The sequence below is a fragment of the Anastrepha obliqua genome, chromosome 2, assembly GCF_027943255.1.
Source record: "Anastrepha obliqua isolate idAnaObli1 chromosome 2, idAnaObli1_1.0, whole genome shotgun sequence".
Classification (NCBI taxonomy): domain Eukaryota; kingdom Metazoa; phylum Arthropoda; class Insecta; order Diptera; family Tephritidae; genus Anastrepha; species Anastrepha obliqua.
In genome coordinates, this window is record NC_072893.1 from 21921062 (window position 1) to 21940074 (window position 19013).

Sequence of the window (19013 nt, forward strand, 5' to 3'; positions counted from 1 at the left end):
CGTCGTCTACTGCGTTGTGTGGTGTGAGCACTAAAACGATTCCTCTCCTTCTAGGGAGACACCCTTCCCGGCACTGCTTTCTATATTACTTCGTGAGAGCCCAGAACGGCACCCGTAAAGGAACAGTTCTATTCACACACGTCTGGGTCAAACATATTTGTAGCCAGCTTTCATGCTATAGGCTCGTCTTCTTGTGTCTCTGTCTGTGCGGCTTTACTTTGTTGCACTATCATTAATGTATATATTTCTTTACCGCGTTCCAGCTGTCCTCCCGTTCGAGCATTTTCCTGATTATTTTGCTCGGCGCGATGTCGTCAATCTGCTCCCTCAGAGGATTTCTTTCCGCGAGCAATCTGTTGCAACTAAAAAACGTGTGTTCAGCGTCTTCGCTCAGAGCTTCATAGTATATGCACTTGGAATCGGTTGCCTTGCCCATCTAGTGATGACGTGTCTCTTCTTGGAGTTCCATGCATCCATACATGCGGTAGGCTGAGGCAACTCTGAGTGCCGCTGTTCGTTGCACAGCCTCCAGTGCTCTGTGTTGGCCCACCGATGTTTGCCATTAATCGATTTAGCATACCCGTGACCTTTGCTGCTTTGGTAGCCGCATGCTGTATCTGGGCCCAGAACGTAAGTCTGCAGTTAAGTGTAATACCTAAGTATTTCACTACTTTTGGGTCACTAAGGGCATGTCGCCTATTTGCATATTGACCTCGAGTGACATGTGACCTCATGTCATAAGGCTGTCTTCGGTTTTATGTTTGGCGAGGTCCTCAAGCCATATTTGCGTCCTTATCATGACTTAGTTCAGCTTCCTTCTAGCGTCTTTAGTGTCCCGAGCTAGTATGACCGCCGCTATATCGCCCGCGTATCTCAGTAGATATGTATCTTCTGGCATTTCTATGTTCAATACCTCGGTGCCGCACCATGGGGCCATAAGCATAACCGTAGCCGTGTGTATCTATTGAATTTTGGTTTTTCCCCGTAACCGTAAGCGGCTGTGAAATACTTTACATTTACTTTGACATTTCCGCTTAACTGAAAAGAGAGACATAACTTAAAAGGGGGAATTTTGAATGTCATGCCTAGAATGCTTTGGATTCGAGCTTTGGAGTTTGTGGAAAAACTGCAGATTTATTAAATTCTCCACAATACAGTTCAGATCAGGCAAATAAATAAAAACATAAAATATTGTACAAGGTCCGGCACTCAAAGTATAACCGATAAAAAGGCCATAAATTTGGTTTGTAAAATTACTTTTATTCAATTCAAAGTAAAAAATGTGTGAAAATATTACAAAATTAGAAATCAATTTACTTTTGCTCGATATGAGCACCTTTTGTCTCGACTAAGGCCTTGAGACGGTCCGGAAACGAATTGCAAGCTCCCCGAATGTGACTTTCAGGTACTTTGGTCCACTGGCGGTCAATGGCTTTTTTTAGCGCTTCGAGACTGGTGAATCCTTTAGTTCGGATTTTGCTCTCCAAAATGGCCTCAAGAAAATAATCCATCGGATTTGCGTCTGGCGAATTCGAATGCCATTGTGTGGACGAAATAAAGTGTGGAACATGATTTTTTAGCCATTCTTGGTTCACTCGAGCTTTGCGAGACAGTGCCGAGCCCTGTTGAAACGTCCATGGTCTGCCACCGAAATGTTTGTCTGCCTACGTCTTCAAAGCAACCTCCAGAATACTTTCCCGATAATATTTTGCATTTACCTTGACGCCAGGCTCGAGTTTGACTTGTTGCTGCTCTGGTGTGAGATTATGCGTCGATTGGATCTTATAAGGCTTGACTTTGAGATCATTTTTCAGTATGCGGCGGATGCTACGGTTAGATATTTTCAGTTCTTTCGCCATTTGATTGGCACTTCGTCGGGGATTTCGCTCAAGTCACTTTTTGAACGATTTCACGTGACGTTGCAGTCTTTTGATGATCACCTCCATAACGTTTCGCGATACTACCAGTTTCATTGCAACGAGAAATGGTGCGATAAACAAAAACTTTATTTTCTTTAAGGTGCTGGAGCTCACGAACAATTGCTGGTTGTGATTTTCCAGCCAAATAAAGGGTTTTTCAATAAGGGCGGGTAGATGTTGAAATGGAATAAAATGGCGTTTGCTGTGTGGCACGTAGCGCCGTCCTGCTGGAACCACATGTCGTCTAGGTCCATATGGTTCAATATGGGCCATAAGAAATTGGAAGGGCCACCACGTCTGCCGAAAAATGGGCGCAATGCGTGCAACGTTTGCGTTAATGAACACTTATTTTGATAATAAAGTTTTATCATTTGAACGTGGTGTTCAATCGTGTAACTTGCCATGATAATTTGGCATAAACAACTGAATAATAAACAAAAGATTTGACAGATGTCACCAAATCAAAATGGCTGCCACAGGGCGCCAAAATCGACCCGCGCCAATTGAAAACCCCTTTATAATGCAATCACACTTTTACGTTTGAAATCCATTACTGATTTTATTTTTTCGTTTACTCTCGGCAAAATGCGTTTACTCTCCACACGCTTATAAAAAATACTACGGGCATCAGCTGCGCAAGCGATCTGAAGTTGGTTACACTTCGAGTGCCGGACCCTGTATAATTTTATATAGAAACCAAATATACAAGGAATCATGAGGAAAAAAATCGTTTCATACAAACTGACGCGCCCTACTGTGCGCACGTATACTATTAGGGTGCATCACACTTGATAGGAAAAAAAAATTGTTACTATTTTTCCACCAAACTAATAAAAATATTTATATTTTAAAACTTCCGTCGCAATAATTCATCAAATTATTAGGATTTGCGTGAGCTCGTCCGAATTGAAAGTGCATCAAAAAATCAAGTTTTTATAAATAAAATTAGTTGTTAAAATTATGTTTTCAAAAGAATCATCTCAGTTACAAGAGTTGAAGCTTAAAGCTCTGGAAATTTTATTAATTTTTTTTTTTAATTTTATCAACAGAATTACAATAGTTTTGTTTACGAAAAAAATGGTAACGCCAATGAAATAATTTTCGAAGAAAAAAAGAAGCTGTGAGAAAGTACCTTTCCAGTTATGCCTTAAAATCATCATCATATGGCGCTACAGCTCTGTGTGAGGTTTGGCCTGCTGCACAAAATATCTCCATTTGTCTCGATTGATTTGATTTCTTCTAATTGTTGACCTTGAGTTTCCCCATTTCGTCTTCTAGTTCGTCAATCCATCTTGATCTTAGTCCGCCTCTTGCTTTCGTTGCAAATGTCTTAGTGTCAATTATTTTTCGTTGATCTCTGATTGGGCCCATTCTTATGGTATGCCCTAGCCATCTTAACCTTAGCTTTGATGAACCGCATTTTCTTCTCCTATACAAGTATGTTGGTCCAGTTCATGGTTCCATCTTATAAGCCACTCGCCGTTGTCTCAGATTTTTTCTCTCGAATAGTTGGTTACTTAAAATAAAACAAATAAATAATTGGCGCGTACACTTCTGTTGGGTTTTTGGGCGAGCTCCTCCTCATATTTGTGTTGTGCGTCTTGATGTTATTTCATCACAAATGGCGAAACCTATAGTTCTAGGCCGACTTGGCCAACAGCAGATATTTTTTATGAGTCATGCCTTAGAAGCCTAAATTGATGAATACTTGCCTGAGTTATTCAAGTTTTCCTTAAGCTTTACTTCCAAAAAAAAAAAAAAAAAAAAAAAAAAATAACATCATAAATCGCATTATTTTGATTCCGCACATACAGTTTTTAAACATTTTTATGCAAACTTTTCTATCATCGGAGGTAATTTTTTGGTATTTTTAAGAACCGCCAAAAGTTCCTAAAGACGATTTCTAAGTAAGTTCGAAATGTGGATAAATTAATAATAGCAGTAATTTAATTTCTTTGTTGTTTTATTGTTAAAACAAGAATACGAAAACCAAATATTTGGTCATAAGTCATTAGAAAACTTAAAGCAAAATTTAAAAAAATTTAATTCATTTTTAAAACTGGATTTTCAAAGTATTTTCAAATCGATCCTGCACCCCTTTTTTACTACTTTTTTCGAAATATTTTGCCAGAAGTCTAAAAAAAGCAATATAATAAATTTTATAATTCCGTTGAAAACCCTGCAACTTTTTTTGTGAGTCACCCTAATGTATATATATATATATTTACAATTTCATGTGCTTAATTTTATGAGATCATTCGCGCGCGTTAATTAAAAATTTCTGGCAATTGCCTTGAGATCCACTCGGCGGAAGTGAATTGCCTGATGAGCTTAAGAGACAGCAGGTGATGGTCGTATAAACAAAATCTTTTTCTTCTTTTTTTCGAAGTGATATTTGACCCATAAAATATGAAATTTTCTACAAGTACCTATTTTCGGCGCCAAATGGCATTACCTGGAACTACGCATTTGGTGAGTAGACACAGAGAGTTTGAGCAGACGGACCCGTCATATTTTATCTTTTCATTTTTAACTATTTTCTCCCTCTTAATTCACAATTTACTTAATTCCGTGGAATTTTGTTCGTCGAGAGATGTCAAAAAGAAGACAAAGAAGGCGAAAATCCAAGGCGAAACCGTAACTTTTTATTTAACTTAAATATCTTTCATCTTAAATATCGGATACTGGTACAGTGTGGAGCGATACCTAATGAAGATACATTTTCACTGACAACCAATCCTTCACAACGCAGTCGACAACCTCCAAGGTAGCCATGAAATGCCGGACATTGTTTAACGAGAAGGCTGAGTCATTTCACCCAAAGATAATATGGTTTCCTGGCCGCAGGGCAACATAGAGGGCAACTGCAGGTCCAATAAACTAGCGGGACTTGGCACCAAGCTGACTGATGAATACACAGACAATAACACATACACGAAAGCTACTTATTTTTGACAAGAAGCTATATAATCTTAAGAACAGCGAACGAAAGGTGGCGTTGCGAATCTACCTACTAAATCGCACAGAATCTTTGCAATGCCAAAATAAGCTCAGTCTGAGCACACTGATTTCTGTCATAACAGGCCACTGCCTAATACACATTTACACATTCTCTGCCACTATCCTGCTCCATCCAGACGCAGATTTACGGTTTTAGGTAGACAATTTTGCAATGAGTTGGAAGATCTCAGTTCGGTGGGAATCAGAAACCTTCTAAAGTTTATTCACAGTTCACAAGCCCTCCCGTGCCTGCCCTGAAGGCAGTATTCAGGCAGATTGCCCTGTAGGTAGGCTGGTTTGAAGTTTTGCTCACTACAAATCACTAGATCCAGCCGATCAGATCGGCGCAGCGTAATTCAGAAGCGACCGGCCAATTGTTGCAAATGTAACATTTCTTTGCCTTTGCTGCCGTCTAACGATTTGAGGGCCTAGTTTCGGTTTTACGCCCCAGTGGATATCGCAGTTGTGTGCGCCTAGAAGGAGTGCAAACTGTCGATGGTGACCCCTAAGATTTTGAGATTGATTTATCGTCGACTTTCACCTTCAACTGCAGTTGGACCTCCTTCGTTCAAGTGGTAAATATAATAGAATCACCGTGAATTTAGTGGGAAGATTCCTAGCAGTGAAAAAGCGAGAAAGGCTGGCGAGATAATCGTTCACTTTGGAAGAGCAGCCATCTATGTCATTGCCGTCAGCATAGAAGACCAATGAAATTTGCTCTGATTATTGGAGAAGTTTAGGCTTCCGGATCACTGTAGTGTTTTCCAAGCTACGATAGCCATAATTAAGGAAGGAGTGAATTGGTTGCTTACATCTGTAATTACTGTAAAGTATGTAAACATCTACTCCGACAGTCAAGTGGCAATTAGGCCCTTGGGCTCATCGTGTGTGCATTATAAATTAGTCGGAGAACGCCTGACTTCTTTCTCGATTGCATCCGAATACTTCGATATTAGGCTCATTTGGGTTTCCGGTCACAGCAGCATAGAGGGAAACTGCTCGGCTAGTGAACTGGCCAGACAGAGAACCCTGGATATGGTTTCATCGCAAAACGAGAGCATTGGAGTTCCCTTAAGAACATGTGATCTACCTCTGGAAAGAGGAGCCTCGCGTCAACTCAGCGAGCGCTGGACTAGTGCATAAACGTGCAAAGTCGCGTGATCCTTCTTGTCAGGGTAGATCGAGGGCACTCGAGGGAACTTTTAAGGCTAACAAAGTAATAGCTCTCGAATTTGGTAGGTATCCTTACTGAACTTTGTTCGTTATGTGCCCATGCGGTGAGACTTGAGATTGCTTCAAGTCCTTTCTGCAGAAGCTGGCTGGTGGAGTAGGTGGACTCATCTCAGCAACTTCTTCCCAGCTGCCCTACTCTCGTCGGGCAAAGATTTGGATAGGGCAGCTGAGAAGAAGGTGCTGAGATGGGCTCTCACTTTTTTGCTGCACGTGCGAATATTGCGGATTTAAATATCACGCACCTGGTGAAATTCATCGGTAGCTTAAAGCGGTTAGTATGAGCGTAACTAACCACTGTTGGTCGTCATCCTCTTCCGCTTCCCTTCTTCTTCTTTCAAAGCCCCTTCCTCCATTTCCCACCTGACTGGTTCTTATCCTCTTGTTCCCCCAACGACGAATTTTGAGTATTTGTCTAAGGGGGTTCCTCGCAAGGCAGCCATTCTAGAGGAGATGAGGTCAAGTTCCCCACGCGGCATCACATTGGGCTATAAGCCTGATTGTGTCCCATAGCGGATAATCCCTATGACCAAACCTACCCTAACTTTACCTAAATATCTTTAATAGGTACAACTTTTTGAACTAAAATTTATCGTTGATATATATTAAAGGTATGCTGAGGAGACCTATAGACTTCCAGGCTACTGTGGTGTTTTTCAGGACGAAAAAAGTGTGAAGTATTTGAACATCACAGCCGATTGGTTAGTTAGTTGGTGTGGCGAGTGGTCACAACTCCAATCAGCGCTAAAACGCACCATTTCAATATCACAAATCGCTAAATAACCTAAAGAGAAAAACAGTAACTAAAGTACTGCCTCAATACGTCGCCTGTCATTGAATTACACAATTGCCCATTATTGCCTTTTTGAGAAAATTGCAAAACTTAAAACGAAAAAATGGCAATTAAGCAAATATGTTAATGACATTGCAATAGCTCCATTGATGACAACACACACACACACACATGCATATCAGCTGGTTATGAGCAAGAGACTGGTGTATGTATTTTCTCCTTCACACATGCGAAAATTGTCAAAATGCCAATACAACACCAACGCCCAGCTCAAAATGGACGATAGGAGAATGCGCAGCGTGCAGCGGATATTGAGTGTTGACGTGGTTTCAAGGGGTTTTGGCATGTTTGGCATATTTGGCTTGAATTGCTTGGCAAAATTTAAGTACAAACTTTTAAAGGGTGGTCAAGACACTTGTTTCTTTTTTTCTTATTTAAATGAAGTGAAATTAAAAAATTTACTATTCTTATAATTTTTTTTAAATATTATTTTTTCTATTACTTTTCTGGTATTGTGTGGTTTTATTATAAGTACCAAATATTATTTAAAAACACATCCTGCACCGTATCTGAGTGGATTTTGTGCTTGGCTGCCACTCACTTCTTTCCTAATTCTATGCTCGCTGTGAACATGCAAAATCAGATGATAGAAAAATATGTTCCTCTTATAGGTTGTTATTGTTGTTGTTGTACTAGTTCATCACGTCCTGTCAGTGTGGTGTGGCCACCGATCGTCACGATATTTCTCATCTTGAAGTAACCACAGGTAACATACTTGGGTCCAAAAAGGTCCAAGGTCCAGGAGTCCAAAGTCCGACGGGTTGTATCCAAGGTAGAAGGGTATTAGGTGAGTGGGTTTAAGGGGGCATGCGAATAGGTGGTTAGAACAGTGCGGGGAGGCTTCACATACCGGGCATATATTGAATATGTCGGAGTCGATTCTGGATAGGTTGAAGTTTAACCTGAAGTTTAAGGTCGAAGTGCAAACCTCCAGTAAATCTAACCTGCTACAATATCCAGAACATAATTTGGTTAAGGTAACATATTTCTCACGAAGCAGCTGAAGTTCTTAGTCTGCGATGGATGGTGGTTGAACCCCGAGGTATGCGGAGGTCGAAAGTTTAGGACGGTCGTGAGAGACTCTCGAAAACTGTCGTTTAAAGTATGTATGTAAACTGTCCGATCCAGTAGTTGAGTTGTGTATGATTCTGGATCTCGCCAATATAGTTGACAAGATGTCTCTTGACTCGTCTCGAAGGTGGGTCAGCCCATAACAAGTGGCAGCAGAGGTGGCTCCTGCAGTAGCAACCCAGCAGGAGTCGCTTACTGAGCATCTTACTATGCTTCAAACGTCTCGAATGTGCAGAAAAAAGTTCTCTTGTCTGGGTTCCATATCCGGCAATGAAATTTCCGATGACCTTGCCTCAAAAGAGTCGACAAAACAGATCTCAGTTGTCCCCGTCTCTGACATCGGTGTCCCCTTAGCCGTTGTTAAAGGGAAACTTTCTTTTATTTCTTCTTTCCTTAAAAAACCGCAAGACAGGTGAAGTTCTCTCTTATCGTGTGCTATCTCAAAAGTACTTTTTCCTCAGTACGTCAAAAGCAGGACGCTTAAAGTGCTAGGCATACACCACCAATCAATTTCCAAGCTCACAGCGGTGGTCACCAATCACTGGGTGATCGGAACTCATGCGGAGAAGCTTGGAGAAGCATCCCCCATTGCAGAAGCTGTAGCGATCCATCACAGAAAGAGCCTTTCTTTGAAAAGATCCGGGTCTGGTGACTAGGCACTTAAGGTTCCTTAGTGTGCCTTTCGGGGAAAGTCTGAGGCAATTGTCCAGCCTAGATCCCATTTCCTTCCTCCACTACATAAACAGCACTGAATGGCTAAAGATGGTTTTTCTTTCTTTAAGTTGGGAAATTTTTCACAGGTAAGGGTCCACATTATAGCATCAGTACAGCTATCTGGGTGCTACTTGTAGAATACCCGTGATACTCTTGCAATCTAACGCACCTACCAGCTGTTGATTGTAGCGGAAGAGGAAGGCCCCCTTTGTGTTTGAACGATCACTTATTGTGCCCAAGTAGCGCCGGTTAGCATGAGAAAGAAACGACCAAAATAGCAGGCAATGGCAATAGCGGTGCATTTCTGTCTTGAAAAAGCTTCTCATAAGAAGCTATCGTTTTTAGACAAAATTACAATGAAATCTAAAAACTCGTTACTTAAATAGTTTAACAAATTTTGAGCTGCAACAGACCTCATAGCACGACCAAGTATGGTGAGGTGAAGTCCAAAATAAACTAGACTGGCGTCATGAAAATTTGATCGAAGGCGGCATCTTTTTTAGGAGTTAGAGCGTTGGAAGTTACATCAATAGCTGACTTCCAGTGAAAGCTTGGTGACATTCGGTTCAGTGGAAGCGAAGTTATTGCGCTTAAAGTGTCCCTATGTTTGTGTCATCGGTAAAAAAAAGAGTTTCAAACAAAGAGCTAATATCAATTTTTTTTAATTGGTAAAACTTTTACCGAAACATTTGAATTGATAAAAACAGTTTATGGCGATGATTGTCTATCTCGTGCCAGAATTCAGAGTGACAATAAACATACGGACCGCCCAAAATCAATAATCATCGCAGCCTCCATCGAAAGTGTTCGTAAATTTACCAAAAATGAACCGAAATCAGCGTTGAAATTCATCAAACCAGAGTTGAAAATCTCCAAAACATCGATTTATCACATTTTAACTGATCATTTGGGCTTACGAAAGCTCTGTGCACGTTTCATTCCTCACAAGTTAACTGAGGACCAAAAATTGCTCAGAATTCAACATTCAAAAGACCTCATTAAAGAGGCAAGAAACGACGATAACTTCCTTTAGTATTTTGTAACTGGTGATGACAAGTGGTGCTTCCAACATGAACCTGAAACTAAGCGTGAAAGTGCCGAATGGAAAGCCCCAGACGTGCCACCACCCAAAAATCGCGTTTAGAGAAGTCAAAAATCAAGTCCATGCTGATTTGATTTTACGATTCCAAGGGGATTGCCCACAAGGAGTTCGAGCCAACGGCCCAAACCGTCAATGCAATTTTCTATCTTGGCGTTTTTAAGCATTTATTGCATCGCATTCGTCGAATTCGTCCAGAATATCGTGGAGGACGAAGTTGGCGCTTATTTCAAGACAATGCACCATCTCATCGATCCACTCTTGTGACTACTTTATTGACTAAAAATCGCATTTTAACCATCAATCACTCACCGTATTCGCCGGATATGGCTCCCTGGCTCCCTGTGATTTCTAACTATTCGAAAACTGCATTTTGAGACGAAAAGAAAACGTTTTGCGTCTATAGACGCCTTCCAAAAGGCTTGTACCGACATCCTGAAGGGCATTCCGGTCAATGACCTTAAACACTTTTGAAAAGCTTGTAGATCGCACAAAACAGTGTTTCGAGGCCAGAGGAGACTATTTTGAATAAAAAAACTCGAAGTTATCGGAAAAAAGCTCCTGTTGTTTCCACTTTAGCTCAGTCTTTTTTATTTTGGACTTCACCTTGTATGTGTTTTGATGTATTTCTTTCCTAGCAGCGCGATAACCTCCAATATCGCAGTGGAACAGCAACCCACAAGTTTAACGCTCCCAATGTTCGCCAATTTCAACGCAATGAAAATGCAAAAAAAAACTAAAAAAAAACGTTATGATATCATTTCATATGCGTGTGCATAAGTATTTACATTATATATTTGTGCTCCAACGTGAGCGAACCCCTTACATAACAATGCATTAGTTTTCACTACTTACACAGGGTTTTGTATTGGCTTTTCTTATTTTTTGCAAACGGCAGCGCGCATGCAACAACCGCCCATAAGACACACATTCGTACCAACCGCGAAGCAAAATACTTTAGCTACCAACCAGTTTTGATTTCTTTCCTACAGCTAACTTTTCTTTGTGCTGTTTTGCTTTCATTTGGCCACTCTGCCGGTGGTAGCTGATAGGCAGAGCAGCAGCTACTACAAACAACCAGGTAAATCTGCATAAATTTATATAAAAGTGTTTGTGATTGCCGGTGGCTGATGGCTGTTGACTGATTGCTGGTGATGGCTTATGGGTGCTGTCAATCAATTTTGTCACTGCACGCTCTTCTCGCTGCCCTTCAGAATTTGTCGCTTTGAAGGAACACTTCAACTCACGGACTGTTTGGTGGTGGTGCAGGACAAACGTTCAAGGAAGCAGAATTTTCTTGGTAAAATGTATGCGCAGAATTTCTATTAACTTCAAATACTTCTATTGCATTCTAATTAGCCGCTTGGGTGTGACTTTCGCGTACCTTACACGAGGAAGTGTTGCAATAGAAATGCCAATTGATTGCGTGAGGTTAATGCGGGCCATTCAACTTGTGGCGATTTAAATAAATTCTGGTACGTGACGCAAGTTACCACAACTAGGGCTCCTAAAGGTTTGAAGAAAATTGACTTATACAAGGGCGTCAAGTTATTGGGTTTTAAAGTTAATAATTGATTTTGTCGTTCTCATAGACTTTTATCCAATATTTGGATTACTAGACAACGGCAAAACGCCAGCCACTTGTTATACTTTTCCAATATTTCATAGTAGTGAGAAAATACTCACACGTATACTTACTAGGTAGCTCAGTCATTTTTGCGGTTCTGTAAAAAAAAACACCCTTTTATGGTTCGAAATACCCTTTTTTACTCATACAGTATAGCCTCCCTGAACATCAATAGACTTAATTAAACGAGATTCCAATTTTTGAAGCCCATCCTTGAAGTGAGAATCTGGAAGGCCTGTAAAATACGCTTCCACAGCTGGTATGACTCCATCATTTGATGAAAACCGCTTTCCATGCATGCTTTTTGTTTAGGTCTGGAAACAGATGGAAGTCGCTTGGCGCCAAATCTGGTGAATACCGAGGATGCTCCAACAATTCGAAATTTAATTCATGGATTTTATCCATTGTAAAAATGCTTTTGTGACTCAATGCGTTGTCCTGATGAAAAAGAATTTTTTTCGTTTGCAAAGTTGGTCTTTTTCACTAATTTTTCCCTTGAGCTGGTCTAAAAGGTTACACCTAATCCACGAACAAAATTCCTTTCGCATCGCAAAAAACTGATGCTAATTTCTTGATGCCTTCTTGGCCGATTTCTGGACACTCGTTTCGGAGCCGAAGAACCCGATTTTCACCACTCCTTGCTACTTGTTTTGATTTAAGGATTTAGTTATTAAGCCAAGCCTCATCCATAATGATGAATCGACGTACAAAATCCACTTTATCCTTTCGAAATTGCTCTAAATATTGCTGAGAAAGTCGCATTCGAATGAGTTTTTATTCCATTGTTAGCGAATGCGCCACCCATTGTGCGCACAGCTTTCTGAAACCCAATACTTCAGTCAAAATATTGCTTATACTGCCCAATGAAATGCTTGGAGCTTCTATTAAATTTTATTGAGACACTCCACGATTTTCCATTAGGAAATCCTGTATCCTTGACGTGGATCGTCTTCAAGGCTTGTACGACCAGGTTTAAATTCAGCAACCCATCTTTCTACGGTACTAATTGATGGCGAAAGGGCAGTCCTTATACACTTTCAACATTCGTTCATAAATTTCCTTTGCTTTTAAACCTTCCAAAAAGAAAAATTCGATCACTGCACGATAATTGATTTTTTCCATTGTAGTAAATGCTGTGAAACAAAAAATGAAGTGACAAATTGAAAGGATACTTCACATCCATTCATAGTGGGTTTTCCAATAAGAGGTGTTATTCCCGTAAAAGATTAATGGTTCCGTTGCTTGTGTGGCACGTAACCTGGGTTTTCTTCAACACTTTCGGCTACAACAGCAATATTTTTGGCTGTTCTTGAGCGACGTGCACGGGTTTTATTCTTCACATCACTAACTTGTCCCAACAGCGCGAATTTGTTCACCAATTTCTGTATTGCGGTCCGACAAGTTGCTTCACGATGACCCAAAAATGTTCGAGTTTTACGAACCCTCTGCAAATTTTCACCATTTTTATAGTGAATTTGAATAATTTCAATGCGTTGTTTAGGCGTGTATCGTTCCATTAATGGTGAAGTTTCTATTTACTTGTCAAATATCAAAAAATGGCAGCTTCAGAAGTGACATCTACCGAAATCGCGGGATATTCAAAATAACACCTGTTATTGGAAAACCCTTCATAAAGAGTGTACCAACATAACAAAATTAGACGCCCTCTCTTATCGAACCGCAAAACTTATTGAACAACCTAGTATGAAATAAAACAGTCAACACCGTTTGCCAAAAATTGGAACTTGAAACTTCGTATTATGCCAATTTAATGTGCAATAAAACTGCATACCCGCATTTTTTTTTTTTTTATTAAAAAGTAAAATTTTGACGAAACTTTGTTGATTTTCTTTGAATTTGCATAAAGTTTGAAACTTAGATTAGTAAGGTTTCCGTGGGGAAAAAAATTATTTTTTCATAAAAAAAATTCTGTAATTAAATTAGAAACAAACGAATTATCAAAATTTGTCAATAGTTATTTCACGCAGTGTAAAGTAGATTTCATTTACAATAGTTCCATAGTTCCCTTTAGTTAAATTCACTTCCTCCAATCTCTCGATGCCCTACAAACCGACAATTAATTGTTTAAAAAAAATCGAAAGCGGTTTTTATTTTATAGTGATCACCAATTCAAAAAACATAGTTTTGAGAAAAACGCGTTTAAAGTTTCGCTATCTGCTCCGGAGCGCCCCAGGCGCGCTTTGTTAATTGTTGAATAACTCGAAAAGTATTTGACGGATTCACTTAAAATTTTCACACAATATTTTTAAGATATTATACTTTAACAAAATGCAAAACCAAATCCAATTTTTTTTTTAATCTCTGACTACTCCTAACCCCTTATATGAAAAAAATGTTGAAGACCGCCAGCGAAAAAAAAAAAAAAAATTGAAAATCAAAGCGTTTTTTGAGCCACTTGATGCACTCAAACGATTTCAAATTTTCACATTTCCATTGATTATAACATCGATCACGCATCAGATTGCGCAGCTAAGTAATTTCGTTTTCCCTACATTTATTTTCCTACTGTGGCCTGCCTACCAAACATACACACACACACACGCACACTTGCTTGCTGCCGCTGGTATCCAACTTTTTCTCCACTTGCACTTAGCAAATTTTCTTCTTCATTGTGTTTCCTCGAATAGCCGGCCAGTTGTGAATGCATCAATAAGCCATTTGACGACTTGGCCAAAAGGCGAACCACCGGCGGCAGTGGCGCTGCAATGTTAAGACGATTCGGCCTGGCATTGCATCGCTTGGCGTCACGTCGCATTATTTGCCATAACTATTTGCTTTGGCTTGGATTGGAATATTACGGTGGCGAGAGCATTTGTCACATATACATACATACATACGTATGTGTGTGTGTGTGGATGTGCACCTTATATTTAATAGTTATTACAATGGCATGCTTTGCTAGCTTCCATGTGGCTGTGTGTGTGTGTGTGTGTGTGTGTAGTAATTGTACTACGGTGATGTAAGTTGGGGAGTTGCAGTCTTTGCGGCTGTTTGTTTTCCTTTTACTATGGCTTTCTTCTGGCTTTTCGTGAATTGAATAATCGACGATGCAGTTTGATGACCGGTTTTTTGCACATGCGGCCGCTGATATGCTTCCACTTGCTTATGGATGTGCATACTTGTATATGTGTGCGTGTGTTTGTATATGTTCACGTACAAACGTCGGCTATTAGTTAGTTGCTATTGCAACTTGTAGGAAAAATTTTCCATGTAAATCTCATATTTGTTGTAATTAAAATTTGAAATGATTGCAACAAGCTGATGTTGGGCCTTTTGTTGACAAAGCTCTGAGGGCTACTGAGGTGAATTATGTGGGTATGGGTTTGTATGAATGTCTCGTGTTGCTCATGTAATGTCTGCGGCGCGAATCATTTAAAAAATAATTATTCCGCGCGAGGTCAAAATACATACAAGCACAGACATATGTACATACATACATACACACGGATAACCACATTAAGATTTATGCATGCACTTTTGTATACTGAGCGCGCGCATTTATGAATTGAGGTTCAGGGCTGACCCGAAATCTGCAACAGATTGGAAGTTGAAAATCGAGTTTGCAGTAAAAACGTAGAGAAATGAAAAGAAGGGTATAGGATGAAAGCCACTAACAGGCAGTGGTGGTATATCGGCATATTATTGACACTTAGCTATCAGCAAACCCTACCAAGCCTGGTATTGTCCTCTTTACCGAAAGGAGAAAACCCTCGTTCTGCATAAGCCAAAAAGGAGTCACAATCCAGCTATCCAAAGAAATCAAATATCTTGGAGTAATCCTCCAGTAAGCACCTTTGAAAGTCCCACTTTGAAACAAAGCAGTCCAAAACACTGACAGCTTTCTTGCAGTCCAAGGGCGTCTTTGGGAAAACGTGGAGTCTTTCTCTTAGCAAGATCTTATGGACCTACACAGCTATGATAATACCTATTATCACCTACGCATTAGTGGTCTAGATGAGTAGACTCACTCTCGTGGGAGTCAGGAGGACCTTATCGCGACTACAACGCACTCTGCCCATCTGTTGCACCGGAGCTTTTCCGACTACCTTAGGCTCGACATTAAATACACTGGTTAGTCTACCACCACTTCATGTTCTCATCCAAGGTGAGGCCTTAAAGACCGTCTGCAGTCTGAAACACAATGGGTATTGGTACGGTCCCTGTCCACCATGGGACAACAGAGAAGGCATGGGCATCGATCGAATGATTCTCTCCATGCCCCTTGACTCCATGCCATCAGGAGTCGTTCTTGAAAATAGATACTGTGTAGTGCTGCCAAAGGCTCAATTGCAGTCAAACTCTGAAAATGAGCCCGACAAACACTGTTTTCGCATTTTCTCGGATGTTTCCATGATCGAGCACGGTTCGGGCTCTGGTATCTTCGCCTAATCTTCCTCTTCTTCTTCTTATTCTTTTATTAAGGTTTTCATCTGTTTTTCTTCGCACAACTACATAGTTATAAATTACAAAGTATTATTGAAATTCAAAATGACGAAATGTTATTGTCCTTCCGCTGATGTCGAAATCCAGCTTTCGCGCCATCCCTTTGGTGGTCTTCCAGGTCCGCGCTTTCCATATGGTATATATTCCCTCGCTATTCGGATAATTCTGTCGTCACTAGCTCTAGAAACGTGATCATTCCAAGCTTGTCTTCTTGTTCTTATAAACTTCACTACGTCATCAACGCCAGTTTCGTCACGAATGACCTCGTTTCTAAAGCAGTCAATGTTACATGTTTTTCCTACGATGGATCGTAGAATTTGCATTTCAGCTGTACGCAGTAGCTGCGTGTTCAGCTCGTGCTTCGGCTCCATAAGTCAGGATTGGTCTTATTACAGTCTTGTAAATACGCGTCTTGCTTTCAGTGGTCATATGTTTGTTCCACCATACAACATCCCTAATACAACCTGCAATACGTGCGCCCTGCATACATCTCTCTCTGACTTCCTTAATAATGTCGCGCTTACTGGATATTTCTATCCCCTTCCTAGGGATAGAAATAACCTTCGTCTAATCCAGTGGGATATAACTGCACTTTGCTCTTGGAATGCACAGATCTGTGTTTCAAGCAGAATGAACTTTGCTATTCAAGAAGCAATGAACTTTGCTGTGGAAAACAGGTGCAGAGGCAGATCTAAATATATGTACCTGCAGCGACAGCCAAGCTGCGCTCATGACCTTAGGAAGCCCTTCAACCACTTCAAGGGTAGTTGAGTCCTGTAAATCCAGGCCGAACTATGTCGGTAGACATAATAGCCTGATGCTAACATGGGTACCGGGACGCGTGAGTATCGCGGGTATCGAATTTGACCCTTTAACTAGAATGGTCTCTGAGGCTAACTTGTTTGGCCCGGAGACCGTTCTGTCACTCCCTTCTACAGTCATCAAAGCCATGGTTAGCAAACGGGTCACTTCAACCCACAAGCGAGCTTGGCAGGCTGAGAGAGGCTGCAGATGGACAAAACTGATATTACCTGTTATGTCCAACTGACTGTCGCAGATCCTCCTGTCACTAAACAGAGGTGACTGTAGGTGGCTGGTTGGACTGATGACGGGCCACTTTCAATGGGCGAAGCGCATGGTAAAGGTAGGCATTTCAGACAGTGCACTCGGCCCAGCATGTAGAGAGGAGATGAGAGGAAAAGAATACTACCCAAAGTGAAATCGTGTGCTGGGCTTCGGGCTCACCTCATAATAACACAAAAAACACACAAGTAAGGAATGCTAAAATTGAGTCCGAACCGAACTTTTATATGCCCGCGCACATTTTAGGAAGATTTAAATGGAGCTGCCTCTTAATTTTGGGAATCGGGCAACCTCATTGATAATATAGCTTTCAACATCATGCGCTAAACAGAATAGCTGACGAGTACCCGCTGTCACTGACTGTGCACTGCGCTTGACTTGAGCCTAAACGCGGAAACCAATAGAAAATGGTCTCGGAGTACCAACTGCACTGTCTCCAAAGCGTTCTAGTGAAATTTGAATCTTCAAAGGAGCAAATGTCTGCTTGGATTCAACAGATGAACAACCAGCAACCTCGTAGGTGTTATAACGGGTCACGGCACTATTGGCACCCTTGCCAGTGGAATGGGTGTACCTCAATATGGCTTCTGTGGGGATGAACTCAATATAAATTATGGAGACGAAGAAGAAATTGAGTGCGTACAACACCTCCTCTGTCAATGCCCTGCACTTCAAAGAAGCCGTGCCAAATATCTGGGTGATTATTTCTTTAAAGACCTGGCAAATTTGGAAAATATCTCACTGGAGGAACTATTTAACTTCTTAAAAAATCGAAGTGGTTTAAGCAACTCATTTAGGTTATGGAAATCAAATCCAAGGTCACCGAGTGTCTTGTGCCAGACAAGTAACCTGGCTAACCTAACCTAACCCGCTGTGAAAATAAAAACACATTCAACCGCATGAAATTGCACAGAGTTGTAGCGGAGACGGTTTTTCTGCCGTCAGTTATTTTTATGACGGGAAAATTCTTGGATTCATATATATACTCTCCACCGTGTTGAACACCGCTTTCCTAGATTTAAGAGTAGAGAAGAGTTGACACCTCCAACTGACTCCGCATGATTAAGCAATTCATTTCAACCTAGTAAATACCCGATCTCAGATGAAATTATTACAGCACTGCTTCAAAAAGCTACAGGTCGGGTGCCAAAATTACCCTAAAGTCAGTCCTTGCTCTGAAATGCCCTAAAGAGCGCTTTAACTCAAGGATGACAGATTAAAAGGATTGGTCATCCGAAGAAAAATTGGAGGAGTAACTTTGGCGGTCTCGTCATCGGGGATTAGGCAGCAAAATTCTACTCGCTCTTTTCTCACGATTTCATCCAATTAGACGTTGTTCAGACGGTAACCAAGTAACATGAGCGCTGGCTACGTCGATTTTTTCCGTATATCACCAACACAATCTCAGTTTTTTCGCAAACAGACCCTTGTCACATTCCTAGTTACGTCAGCAAATCAACTAGTTTCTTCAAATTCGCTGATGTTGGCTACACCTCTGCATTCTGTACATTGTAGCCTTAGATAGGTAGGTGAAATACTTGAAGGACCACTCTGGCACTCCCCAAGAAACACTAAACCGCCGTTTTGATACCATTATGAGACCTTCAACAGGCAAATATCTATAGCCAGCCAGAGCTGTTGATGTAATGGAGAAGATTTATGCGATAAGGACCACTGCCCCAGGCTGTCGAGGAAAGGACAGCCTTCGTTTAACTGCCAAGCCCAGACATTTACAGAGAAAGTACTCAACAGTCTCCTTCTCTTATAGGTCGCCATACTTGCGCTTCGTAATAACTTTAAAGATTCACTGGTTGTTAGGTATTAAGATAGCCGAGTTTTCTGTTTAGACGAAAATTTCTACCGACCATCAGCGAGCTGCTGCAATCTACGCTCGACTACTGCGCAAGCCTCTATTGACTTGGAGTTTAAGCCTCCAATATCACATAAGCACTT

General features: G+C 40.9%; 1 protein-coding gene across 1 annotated transcript in view; it reads left to right on the forward strand.

Moving 5' to 3' along the window:
• LOC129237354 (cytochrome P450 4g15) overlaps positions 1-19013 on the forward strand; it is a 32361-nt gene that overhangs the window by 11602 nt on the left and 1746 nt on the right. The window lies entirely within an intron of this gene.